The sequence below is a fragment of the Protopterus annectens genome, chromosome 8.part0, assembly GCF_019279795.1.
Source record: "Protopterus annectens isolate FY-2018-M chromosome 8.part0, PAN1.0, whole genome shotgun sequence".
Classification (NCBI taxonomy): Eukaryota; Metazoa; Chordata; order Ceratodontiformes; family Protopteridae; genus Protopterus; species Protopterus annectens.
Window position 1 is genome coordinate 1,592,743,162 of NC_056741.1, and position 14,421 is coordinate 1,592,757,582.

General features: G+C 38.5%; 1 protein-coding gene across 1 annotated transcript in view; it reads right to left on the bottom strand.

Annotated features, from left to right (window-relative positions):
* LOC122808516 (sorting nexin-19-like) overlaps positions 1-14,421 on the bottom strand; it is a 501,608-nt gene that overhangs the window by 435,614 nt on the left and 51,573 nt on the right. The gene's annotated exons all lie outside the window — the stretch shown is intronic.

Genomic DNA, 14,421 nt, shown 5'->3' on the forward strand with positions numbered 1-14,421 from the left:
CCATGTCCATCCCAGAATTGTTGAACATGCTCCATCTTAGCAAAACCAAATCTACTCGAGCTACACACTCTAGGGATATAAACCTCAACACAATAATGAATAGAACATGCTGGAGGGATAGATTCCCTTCGCACAGACTTCCCTTACTATGGAACAGGGTCCCGATCTACATAAGACAGAGCCCCTCATTATCACTCTTCAAGAGGAACCTTGATGAGTGGATGGGTAACAGAAAGTTCACACAGGGGATCACACCAACAGCACTACTAGATAGGGGTCAAGGGTACTAGCTACTAGTACAAGGGTCTAGGGAACTACTAAAGGGGCGGTTAATACCGCACAACGTGGCTGGGCTAATACATGCCTTCGGGCAGATAGCTCAGTACCAACCTATGAACCTATAAATACATATGGACATGTACACACATACACACACACATTCATAGAAAGATACATAAAACAAAAATATATATCTGTTTATCAGTTTTTGGTAACCAGAAAAGTCTGACCAAGCCAACAGCCAATTTTCAGTGAAGGCACGATTAGAAAAGCCCTAGAAAAAATTCAAAGACATATATACAAGGGGAGAAAAGTAAAAACAAACACCAACCGTACTTGCAAGGGGGAAAAAGCCCCATATGAAATTAATATTTTACAATGAGTTGAGAAAAGCTCCACAGACATGCATAAAACATTTTATGATTGCAGATAAGTAATTATATACAAGGGGATAAAAGCCCCACAACAGCTAAAACACTTTCAAAATAAGATTGGGGTATACCTTATACATAGGGAATAAGAGCCCCCCACAACAGACTGAAATACTGTGATCAAGGATATAATACATACTGCAAGTAGCAAAACACCCTGCAGAAGTAGAGAGCCTATGTCAGGTAAAAAAATATATAGTTATTCAAAATATTGACTAGATTTCTAATAATAAATTGAGATGAGAGAGAATTCTGATTCCAAAATAGGCAGAGGAACAGAACGAGATGAGGAGGAGTAATGTGCAGAAGAGAAAATTAAGGTGAGTTTGCTAGCATTAGAGAGTCGAGAATGTTATAGAAGGGCACTAGAAAAAATAGTACGTGCATTAGTAGTATCATTGCAGTGAAAGATACTTTTGAAGTTAGGCCATTACCACCTGTAAGATATGGACGTTTTATTGATTCAGAGTGAGAAAGGCATAGTTATAGTAAGTACGTGATCATGCATCAGTTTTGAAGGTTGGGCAGGTGTCAGAGATATTTTTAGACTGGTCTTGAAACTGGAAAGGTTGCTAGTACGTTTAAGGGACAGAGTTCCAGATGTAGGATATACATACACACTCAGGTTCCATGAGGTTGGTCAATCATGGCCAAGGCAGACTTCTCCACTGTTGACCCAATTTGATCAACAATGCAGATGGTCTACAGTTGTGCAATACAGGATAATCCCCAGGGAACCGGAACATGCTCCCTTCCTGGGGATAGCGCAACCTCAGAATTAATATAATTAGCAAAGGGTGTGGGGGGGGGCAGCACCCAATGGTGGGGGATGCATGGGGGCTTGCCACATGCAACAACACCATTTGCTGTATTGCAAGTTCTGAGAAGTAACCTCAGAGTATGCAGGAAGTATAAAATTGTGAGATTCAATGTTACTGCATCGACGTTAACCACATCAACTGAATGCCTAATTGACTTTTCTCACTAAATACACACACACAGTTACTAGTTTAAATCAGAGGATTAAGAACACAGTCTACTAAAGCACTTCTTCCTGGTCCAGAGATTGATTCCCACAGTCCCATTTATCTAAGCAAGTCACTTATCCAGACAATGCTCCCAGGTCATCCCTGCAACACATGTGCACATAGTGTTTGCCTGGTACACTTAAGCAAGTCACTTATCCAGACAATGCTCCCAGGTCATCCCTGCAACACATGTGCACATACAGTGTTTGCCTGGTACACTTAGCAAATCACTTATCCAGAAAATGCTCCCAGGTCATCCCTGCAACACATGTGCACATACAGCGTTTGCCTGGTAAAAATTTAATGAAATAAAACAAATCATGTCAGTGTTTAATCACCATGCCAGTTCTACTGGTGTGTTTACTGGCCAGTCCAATCACTTGCCCCTCCCTAGTTAATACCTGCAACTTACAGACCAGGCAGCCTTAAAATTACTAATTTAGAAGATTTACAGTTACATGAATGGAATCATTTAATCAAGAAATCATCAGTATGCAAATTTAGTTTCATGATGAAAAGCAACAAGAGTACTGGATTACAGTGTTAAAGTTAAAGAGCTGGCAATAGTTTGAAACTTAATGATACATGAGACCAATACTTGTTTCAGGCTAAAAATTCTGAACAAATGTTGTTAGCCATTACTTTACAGAATTTAAGCAGAATAAACATCACACTAGATTTGAGGGACTAAAAAGAAAAAAAAAAACTATAGGCAGAGAATCTCAGAAGCACTATAATGTTCACTAGAATGGGGGAAATCTTTACAGAATTCATATCAAATAAGCTGAATGGTGACATCAGACACTAAGTAGACTGATTCTAAAAATACGGAAGTCTGACTTTGAAATTCTCTCCTTAAAAGGAGAAGTAGAACAGAGGGACACCACTAACTAAAAATTAAAAAGCTTTTAATTTCTGAGAAATGGGAAACTCTTATTACGAAGGATAGAGAATGTGGAAATGGGTGTCACATGTCAGCACTAGGGCTCCTGAGCTTTCAGAGAACCCGATTCAAAAAAATCAGCAGAATGAACAGTTAGTTTTCTGTTACATACACTGAAGAACTCAAAGAAAATTCTGGCTTAATCCCGGAATTAAATAAACTCCTTCTTGCAAATATTCTTACCCTGATTATTACAGCATGTAGTCGATAAAGACATCTTTACAGATACCTCCAAAGAAATACACTTTACTCACTCCTATTTATAAATAAGGGAAAGAAAATTTCACGTGTCTTCGACCTATATTCTTGCTTAATGAAGGTTTTCACATTATTTATCATTTATTTCTTTATTTTATTTATTGACATTTGTTGATCGGGTTAGTCCAACTGAGCCAGGGGCCCATTTTCGGTGGAGAACAGAGGAGAAAAGCTCCAGAAGTATCGCACATTTTTTACAATAAAAATCAAATCAAAAATAAAAATAAGAATAAAAAATTAAAACCACTATGAAACATAAGAAAATCAACAGTTAGAGAATATCTGTACATACAGCAGGTTAAATAATTGACAGGTCTAGAGTATATCACACATGAAGTACATACAAATAGATAAACCATTCAACCAATTTTTTTTTAAATAAAGATCTATACGAATATATATGCTATGGAAGTGAGGGGAGAGGGAGGTATAAAGGTACACGAGGCAAGTACAATATAGTAAAGAGAAGAATAGGGAAAAGGAGTCCAAGTTGAGAAGAACTAGATCAAGTGGGGGTTAGACAAGGGCAGGCCATGTATTCTGAAGAAAAATGTTAAGTTCTTTTTTGAACAGGGGTTTTTGATGAATGCTTATGTTGCAAAGACTGTTCGTTCACTTCAAAGATGCTACTTTAAAGATGCTGCTGTCAGAAGTGCTCTAGCCAAACACATACTAGATAAAGGTAGATAATTCTGAAAGTTACTATATCATCGAAACAGTAAAAATTGTTCCAGGTACGTCTTTAAAAAATAAGCTGTTTCAGAAAGAGGCAGTTTTTATTCTTAAATAAGGGTTAAATAGGGAACTACATTGGAAATGATTGTTATAATTGTTTAACTGTTTGTTTTAACATTTTTTGATATAAACATATGCATTAGGGGTATGTGTTTTTATAATCTATCAAAGGCTGTTTGTCCAAGGCACTAGAGGAGTGTAATTGTTTTTTTTTATTAAATAGTTTGGATCTACTGGCATTGTTTTTCTTCATATTTATTTTTCTTCAGCTGTTGGTTACTATACATTGTGTATACAGCCAGTGATTATGCTCATCAGATTCCCAAAATCTTTAGAGAAGAAAATGGAGAGAGCCCCTAGAGAAGGACGGAGCGTTATATTTCACAAGCGGGGGGGTCGTTCTTCTGACAGAATAGGTGCCACTAACATCCAGAGGTCTGGTGAGCAATTCAAAGTTTGGGAAAAGATGTTGGAAGAAGGCTGTCATAAACAGACTGTAAACCCCTTTTCATCGGTGGGGCAGAGTCATAATTTAGCACTTTCTGCTAAATTACAAGGTACTGTAACTAAGTTAGAACATTTACTTTTCAAAGAAAATGCTACACACTATAATGTTATTAGCTTGCAGAGATATCTGGAGTTAGACATCACCCCGAAGAGGTTGTGAGCATATAACAATCCATCAACCCCTTTTAATTTGGAAGACAGTGAAGATGCAGGGTTTGAAAACCGGTGGATAGCAGCTGTACACCATTGTACAACTGAGTAGGTGGCTATTTTGGTGGAACGAGATTTGATAAAACAAAGACGTATTAAAGAAGAAATGTTTACTGTTTGTGCTTCCCTGTGTTCTCAACTTACTGTGCCAAGATTTGAAACAGTGTTGGGAAGTATTAATGATAAACTACAGACCGCAACTAAAAAATTGATTGACAGGAAAGTTAAACTGCAAAAAGATTTGTGGGACTATGCAAATGCTTCCGCCTTCAAGATGAATACCAATAAAAACGTTGATTTGGCGGGGGGGATGTTCCTTTACTAAAGGAACGGGGAGAGAAGCATCATGGTGTTTCTTTCGCCTCTTAGGAGGCAACGGACATATCATATGAACAATTAGAGGAGAGTTAACAGCTTTCCTCCATTACCGCCAGCACACTGGAATAAATATATGGAAGAGAATTTTCATACATAGGTACTAGGCTATTGGGCCTATATAAGCCTATCCAAATGGTACCCTGGCTTTTGCCACCCAAGAAAATTATTTTCCTGTGCCCCTGTCAAGCAGAGCCACAGAAGTGATCCCTGGGGTGAATTTCCTATCACCCATCCAATCATCAAGACTTTTCTTGAAGAGTGCTAATGAGGAGCTTTGTTTGATATAGATAGGTAGTTTGTTCCAGAGTATGGAAAGTCACTAAGATCGGAATCTGTCCCTCCAGCATGTTCTGTTTATTGTGGTGACAAGGTTTAGGTCCCTAGAGTGTGTAACTCGGAGGGATTGGGATTTCTTTACGTGGAGCATGTCCAACAGCTCTGGGTTTGACATAGCTTTGTATGTTAGGCAGAGATCACCTCTGAGTAGGCTATATGCGACAAGAGTAAAGCTGGAGTTTTTTGAGACTGTCTGCGTAGGGCATCTGTTTGAGGCCGGTAATCCTCTTTGTGAGATATTTCTGTGGCCTTTCCAGTTGTTGTAGAGGTCTTGTGAGGTACATACCAAAAGGGGCGTTGTACTCTATAATGGGCCTAATGAGTGATGAGTAGAGGGGAACAATAACCTCTTTTTTTCCTGGATGAGAAACCTTTTGTGATGAGGTGTGCCACGTAGGAGGATTTCCTGACTACTGTGGTGATGTGATTATCAAAGGAGAGACTACTGTCCACCTGTGTCCCAAGGTCTCTTATCACACTTTCAGTGTTAAGTAGACTACCACCTATGTGGTAGTTCATGGGTACAGAGTTTTTACCAAAAGGGATGACAATGCACTTTTTGGCATTGAGCTTGAGGCCATGGCTTTGACACCAAGCATCTGTCTCAGTGAGGCCCTTTTGTAGAATGTCCACATCGTTAGGAGATTTGATTATGGCTCCTAGTTTGCAGTCATCTGCGAACTTTGTTAGCCAAAGATCTTTTGTGTTAGCCTGTACTTCAGAAAAGTAGATACCAAACAGGAGAAGACCTAGGACTGAACCCTGTGGTAACTCCACTTGTCAGTGGTCTGAAGTTGGATTTAGAGTCTGCTACTTTCACAGTGTTGGTTAGGTCAGTGAGCCAGTTGGCAACCCATCTTGTGACATAGGGATTTATACCTAGTTTAGTGAGTCTGTCTATAATTCCAGAGTGGGGGATGGTGTCGAAAGCCTTGGCGAGATCTAGATAGGCTGTGTGTACCACCTTACCCTCATCTACAGCTTTGGTGACCACTTCAAAGAAGTCTATCAGGTTTAGAAGACATGATCTGCCTTTTACAAACATGAACTGGGTAGGGTCCAGAGTTTGGAGATTACCAATGTCATTGTTTATAAGTTCCATGAAGATACGCTCCACAGCCTTGCAGACCAGGCTCGTCAGGCTAATGGGGCGGTAGTTCCAGAGGTCCATGGTGGCTCCCCCTTTGTGGAGTGGGATAACTGTTGCTGTGCGCCATTCAGTGGGTACAAAGCCTGAGGTGAGGCTATGACTGAACATGGTACTTAGGTGGGGTGCCAGTTCATTCTGTAGTTCATGTAGAACGCAGCCTGGGATGTTGTTAGGTCCCATGGATGCTGTGTTCTTGGCTTTGGAGAGTGTTTTTTTTACCTGTGCAGCCGTGATTACAGGTACTTTGCATTCTTCCAGTATAGAGATGGGCCCTTTAGGGGATGAGAGAGGGGTAAAGTTAGCACTGAACCTATCTGCCAGGATGTTGGCAATATCAGTTGGTTATGTATATTTAGTGCCATTGTGCTGTAACTCAGAGCAGATCTGAGTGTTGCCATTGAGATTCTTGAAATAGCTATAGAATGCTTTGCAGTTGTCTTTAGAATCAGCGTAACTAGCTTTGGAGGATTTCATGAGGGATCTCAGCTTCTTACTGAGGCTGACCACGGAGTTCCTCCAATCATGGAATTTTACTCTTTTTTGCAACAGTTTCTTTCTTCTGTTGTAGAGTTTGTTTATAGCAGGGGACCACCAGATCGGCTTCCTTTTTTTGGAGGATAGCATCTTGGTTCTGTTAGGGATTGCACGATCCATGCACTCGTGTAAGTGCTTATAAAGTGCAAATGTATAGGATTCAGCAGTTGTATCTCTATTGTCATTCAGCTTCAGTCTTAAGAAGCGTGAAGTTGGTTTTGGAGAAATTTTTCATGGCAATCAAGATACCAGCAATGGCAGCAGGAAACAGGGACAGCCAGAAGCAGTATGGGAGAAGCAGCATGGAAAGAAGAAAAGATGGTACTAATTTTTTAAAGACTTTTAGACAGCTCATTGCAAATTAAGCTGTCAATGAATATGTGCTTAATTTATTTAGAATTGTATTAACAGATGTTGAAATTTTAGTTTTAAACTGTTTTAAAATATATTCCTACTGTTATGCCTAGATTACATGTGTTGCAAATTGAAGTGTTTACACTTGTTAGGAAGTTGCATCTGCTTTGTCATTTCGTTAACGATGGATTTATTAATGTTCCTATTAGCACTGATTTAAGTGGGAATTCTTTGGATGAAAGTATAGAAACTTAGTTTCTTTTGTAATTCATTTTGAGAAATAGAGACAAGTGAAAATGCATATTGTTTATTAGACACTACTAAAATTAAACATAAAAGCAGGTATATTCCTCCTTTCATTAATGAAATTATAAAACAATTGTCATGTATGGTAAATTTTTCATTACAGAAAGCATATTCTGCATTTTTGAATGAAATGAAAAACAGTGGTATAAGCTATAATTTAACTAAGAATTAATGGTTGGCACTTAAATCTATGAGTGAGAGAAAGGATGTAAGTTTTAAACCATCAGATAAGGGTAACAAAGTGGTAGTGAAGAGTTGTATGCCATATTTAAAAATGTGTTGTGACAACCTAGCAAATTTGTTTAATTTTGATGATTTGATACAGAAAGGCTATAGAATGGAATATATTAACGCAAAAGATATAGAGACAAAGTTTTGTACGGAAGGCTGTATTATGGCAAAGTTTTATTGCCTTCCTAAAATACACAAGAGTTTAGTAGACCTACCAGGTCATCCAATTGTCTCCGCATGTAATTATTTTCTATACAATGCAGGAATTCTATTGCATGACCAGTTGCTTCCAATAGTAGAGAAATTGCCCTCCTATGTGAAAGACACATTTGATTTTTTTAAACAAAGTTAAATCTGTTAAATGGAGTGAATCTAAGTATTGGATAGTAACAGATATTAAAAGTCTTTATACCAATATTTCACACCAGTCTGATATTGAGGCACTTATATATATATATATATATATATATATTTTTTTTTTTTTTTTTTTTTTAGGAGATACTCTTTTGGCTTACTATCTTATTGATTTGGTGTACCTCTGCATCACAAATAATTATTTTCAATTTAATGATACACTGTATCGTCAGATTAAAGGAGATGCTCCTTTGGCTTACTATTCTATTGATTTGGTGTACCTCTGCCTCACGAATAATTATTTTCAGTTCAAAGGTACCCTGTATCATCAGATTAAAAGCACAGCGATGGGGGCACCATTTGCCCCTATGTATTCCAACCTATTCATGGGGTTATTTGAGGTAAATTATCTTTATAAGGTGCATTTTTTTTCAACAATACAATATGTTATTAAATACTATCGATACACACACCGATTTTTCGGTACTTACGTATTATTGCAACCACATTCCTAACCCGGTATAATTCCTGTACTGACCGCAAAACAAGTTTATGTTAAAGGCAGAAGGGTTGTGTAAGGTCATTATTACTCTTGTATCACCTTGCTTCTGAAACAAAAAAAGGAAGAGTCAAAAATCTTCTTCCTTGTTAGCGTCCTTTAGCAGCATGACTTATTGAGAAAAAGTATACGGCTGCTTTTACAGATGTGGTGTTAGTGGTGCAGCATTTGAAGCTGTACTTAATCGTGAGAAGGTAAAGTACAGGTGTTGCTGTCTTACTTTGTCGAACAAGTTGCACTCATTTCCCTCAATACCACCCTGTTTCTCCCTTTTTTTCTCTTTTGTGACTGCTGGCTCGCTTCCGTGACTACTGAAGAGGAAGTAAAGGCATCCCAAAGCTTGTTCGCGGCAGCTAGCTTGACACTCGTCCCGACAGGTACAGAACCGGGTTCAAATAATTTTATGGCTTGTTTTGCATTACTACAACCCCACCATTTTACTGAACAAGGGAAAAAAAATAGTTAATCTATTTCGCATTTTTTTTTTTTTTTACCTTGAATGTGCAACTAGACAGTTTCAGCAAAGACTCATGGCGAAAAGCTCCACAATGAGATCAATGTTACTGAGTCGGTGATTCCGTTTTTTTTTTCTGTCTAAGTTTTACTGTTATCCAACGAGGTTGTAATTCATGGCTATTTCGAGTTCTTCACAGAAGGGGGGGGGTTTCTTTTTTGATTACAAAATGAGTTAAGTGAGTTGTTCGGGAACGTGATTGCGATAATATGCAAGTACCAATTTTTCTTCTGTGCGAGGATGGAAGATCTATGGTGAAGTCATTTATTCAGGATCGCCACAAGAACAGGTTTGGCATAGCATTTGATGGATTGCAATGTGGAAATAATGTTTTCTTGGATGTTGTTCTAGAGGGGAAAAAAGGGAACATCAGAACTAGAATCCATAGGAAGTTTGATAATATTAATCATTTTATGGATGGTAGAAGCTGCCACCCCCCCCCCCCCCCAATTTGATCAGAGTGCGTCCATAAAGTATTAATAGGCTAATAATAATTCTAGCAATCTTACTGAGGGAATATCTAAAACTTGTGAAGAGGGGCTATGATACTCACTCTACACAAACGGCTATAAAGCATTTAAATCAAGATCTGAGCCCTTCAGTTTTTATTACGAAGAATGACATAATTGATAGAAGTGTAGATAGCAAAGTTGAAGACAAAGTTTTTTTTGTTACCACATATAATGTATTCACAGAGAAATTGATTGAGATTGTTATGTTTTATTGGAACTTTTTGTTGTAAGATAAATATTTACAGGAGCATTTGCCTCACAGACCTGTAGTTTCTTATAAGAGAGGCAGCAGTATTAAAGACATGATTCTTCATGCACAGTTTACTTTTCCAGCACAGATGCTTGGACGACAAATTTTTGGGTTTGGACTAAAATCTTGTGGACATTGTTCAATATATAAATTTACTGTGCCAACTTTTCATTATATAAATGACAGAATGTATTTTCCATGTGACATTTATAGCTGCAACACAGAAGGGGTTGTTTATGTTTTAAAATGTGAATGTAACCTATTTTATATGGGTGAAACTAAGCAAAGTTTTCGAGTTAGATATTTAGAACATCTTAGAGATATTAAGAATAAAAAGTTAAAAAGCCCCTTACAGCTAAATTTTATGACTTGTAAAAATCTGAAAGGTACTATCATAGAAAAGGCAAAAATTCCAGGTATGTCATTAAAACATAAACGGCTTCTGAAAGAGGCAGTTTTTATTCTTAAATTTGGTAGTTTGTTCCCAAAAAGGTTAAATAGGGAACTAAATTCAAAATAGTTGCTATAACTGTTTGTTTTAATTAACACTTTTTGATAATAAATAGATGCATTAGGGGTATGTGTTTTTATACTCTATCAAAGGCTGTTTGTCCAAGACATTAGAGGAGTGTAAATAGTTTGGATCTACTGGCATTGTTCTTCATATTTATTTTTCTTCAGCTGTTGGTTACTATACATACTAGATAAAAGTTTAGATCACAATTTTACTTTTATGGTTATTGGCATTGTCTATACAAATCCACAGTTAGGTGATCCTAATAACCTGTTGGAACAAGAGTCCAAATGGATTATTAGATTACATGTTAACAAATGTCCTGGGCTGAATACTACTGTACCTCTTAAACCTCATTTATTGGCACGTCCATTAAAGTGGCAAACTTTGGTTAAGTGACTATTCAATTCTTGGTTTTAGCAGTGTTAATATCTTATCTTTTTATATATTATCTGGGTTTTCAAATAGTATTTTATTTACTTGTTTACATATTCATGAAGTGTTAGAACTGACAATGTCAGAGATGATGTAACTGATGATGTATTTTATCTGTCTCTATTTAAACATTTGTTTTTTGGTTTTAAATGGTCTGATGAAGCGCACCTTTGAAAGCGTGCGAAAGCGCTTACCTATTAAACAGTGGATTTATTAATTATTTGCCTTATTACGTCCCTTCTGCACTATATACAACGTTTTTTATTTCAATGCTTAAATTTTGAGGGAGTGAGTAACAAGCATGTGCAACATAGTATTTGTAGAGGGACTTTCCTATAGTTTTATTGGGTTTATATATGTCAAGGAGGTGTTTTCTGGAAGTATGAAGGTGATGCTGGGGGTTGTAGTAGGAGACAAGGTCGGAGATGAAAGGGCAGGAAGAGGGTTCATTCAGGACAGTGTGTGTAATGTGACGTTGGGGTAGAAGTAGTTGTTCAGAGAATTCTGGCCATTGGAGTGATTTAAGGGCGAGACAGTGGTGAGATTTATAAGGGAGATTAGAGGCAAACCTGGCTATTTTGTGATAAATTTGCTCTAGTTTAATGATAAGTGAAGTTTGAACTTTAGTAAGAACAGGGGCAGCATAGAGAAGACAAGGTAGAAGAAGGGACTGAGCGAGGGAAGGTTTGGAAGCAGGTGACAGAAATTTCTGGTTGCAATGGAGAAGTCCAAGTTTCTGGTGGGTCTTTTTTATACATTGTTTGATATGGGTATCATATTTTAGTCCCGAAGCTCTTCTCAACCTACAGAATGCTGATGTATGTTCAGTTCGAGACATGGTTTAAAGTTCTGCACCCTGGAAGTGCAAGGCTAATGCCTTTAAATTTTTTTAGGCCAGCTACTACCCAGGCAAGGAGTAAAGGTGGATGTATCTTGATGTACATCAAAAATAAATATATCTCCAGGCTGGTTAAACAGGATGATGCACTTGAGATTCTCCACATTCAGATCACCATAGGTAAAATCCCATACCCATTTCTTGCAATCTGCAGGCCCACCTTTATGACCCAGGAAATCCATAATACATATTTAAGCTTACTGGAGACAATTTCCATCCAACCCAATACCATATTCATTAATTATCCCACTATCAACTGTAAATCATTTACAACACCAGATGTGCAGAAAGATTTCTAGACTTTTTAAACAAAACCTGCCTGGACCAGATTGTCAGTATGCTGACCAGGAGAGCAAACATACTGGGTCTGGTCCTCACTAACATGAGAAAGCACTGCACAACCCATAGTTTGATGTTCTCTCTGGTATGGTCAGACCACAAAACGGTCTGTTTTAAGTTCATAGGTATATACTAACCTAGTGACCACCAGGGCCTTTATAAGCCTAGCCACCCAACCCATTTGCGTTCGTATGTATAATGGGTGTTTATTAGGAGGGGGATGTTATTTAGGAAGTTTCAAAAGGTTATGTGGGCGGAATATGTTAGTTTGGGCATAGTACTGTTTGCTTGTATCAAAGACATGAGGGCCAGACCTGGAATGAATTTCTAGTTTCTCATCTACTGGTCAAGTATACACTTAAATGGGGGTATGATATCAATTTTCATTCTTTCCTCAACTGTTGGATTTGGATCTGATCCTCGGATCCGACTCGTCCATTGCTGGGGCTCTTGTTAACTAAAAAAGCTCTCAAGCTCCTCCTTTACCCATAATGCACCAACCCCAACATACTCCAAACCTCGTTTGCTGCCTTTCGTGAAAAGGCATGGTCACAGCCTGAGCTCTAGAACTTGTTATTAAGATACATGATTTTTTCTTGATAGTTTTCCTCCTCATCATATAAATATGTTTTTTCTTTTACCCTTCACACTCTATGCATTTCTCTTTTACCATCGTTGTTTTTTTCCCCCTGTAATCTCCTTTGAATATGTTAGTGCAATTCTTCGTACCTTCAATCCTCGGCTGGGGTGCCTTCTGTGCGGAGTCTGCATGTCCTCCCTGTAGTTGCGTGGGTTTCCTCCGGGTGCTCCGGTTTCCTCCCACATCCCAAAGACATGCTGTATGTGGATTGGACACTCTAAACTGGCCCTAGTCTTTAGTGCGTGTGTGTGTGTGTGTGTGTGTGTGTGTGTGTGTGTGTGTGTGTGTGTGTGTGTGTGTGTGCGTGCCTTCTGTGGAAGGTTGGGCGCCGGGCTGGCAACTCAACACCATAAAAACTCCACTGCCAATCATGAGCAGACAAGGTGATCTGCTGTGGCGACCCCTAACGGGAAAAGCCGAAAGAAGAAGAAGATTTTAGTTCATCATCAATAATTACTCCAAGTAGTTTGGTATGGGTTTTGGGTTTGATGATGGTGTCATTAAGAGATATGACAGCGAAAGAGGGTTTGTGCTGGGCAAGTATTTTAGGGAAGAAGAGAAGTTTAGTTTTTTTTTTTTTTGGATTTAGTAGTAATTGGTTATCAGAGAGCCAGGTTTCAACAGAGATGAAGGTTTGTTGAGTGAAAGCTAAGAGCTCAGGTATGTTGTGGGCAGAGGTGATAAGGGTGGAGTCATCAGCATATTGTAGACGTGTAGACAGGTTAAGTAAGCAGAGTGAAGTTTCTTAGTGAATATGTTGAACAGAAGGGGGCCTAGAATCAATCCTTGGGGAACTACAGTATTTACAGGAAGGAATGGAGACGGGACAGTTTGCCAGCGGATAGCCTGCTGCCTGACAGAGAGGTAACTAGAGAACCAGTTGATGGAGGAGGAAGAGAGATGTAGATCAGAAAGTTAAGTAAGGAGTTTTAGAGTGAGAGATAGTATCAAAGGTCTTTGAAACATCAAGAAATAGACAGGAGATGAGCAAGTTATTGTCTCAGGCTTCAGCTATTGTTTGAGTAAAGGAGAGTAATGCAGTGGCTGTGCTACAGTGGTGTTTAAAGCCATTTTGGGAAGGGGTAAGGAGATCAAACACCTTCTTGAGAACAATTAACTGAGCAGGGATGCACTTTACTAAAATATTTTTGAAAGGGGGAACAGGATAGCAATGGGTCTAAAGTTAGAGGGATCAGTAGAGTTGCCACCTTTATGAAGGGGAATTGTATAAAAGGATTTCCAGATATGGGACAAGGGCCTCAAGAGATGGAATGATTAATAAGTATAGTAACAGGTTTGGATTGTGCAGCTATTTTTAGGAAGTGGGAGGGTAATTGGTGGGCAGAGGGGGAGCAAGGCTTAAGTTTGTTTAGAAGAGCTTTAACAGTGGTAACTGGGACTGGTTGGAAAGAAAGTGCATCAGGAAGAGTTTTATTAGGAGGTGATAGAGGGGTTGGGTGAGATGTACTATTTTGTGTGAGCTTTTGGACAGTGTGTATGAAACAGTTGTTGAGGAGTGTAAAAGTATCTATGAGCACTGCACCTGTGGAGGAATAAAGGCAGTTAGAAGAACAAGAGAGTTAAATGATGAACAAAAGCAAGGCATCCCAGGGTCAGTACAATTTATTTCTCGTGTATCTGAGAAATATTACAAGTGAGTACAGCACTTTATATACTGTTTGGACAAATGCAATCCTGCCTCCTTAGACATACATTGTTGTCCTAA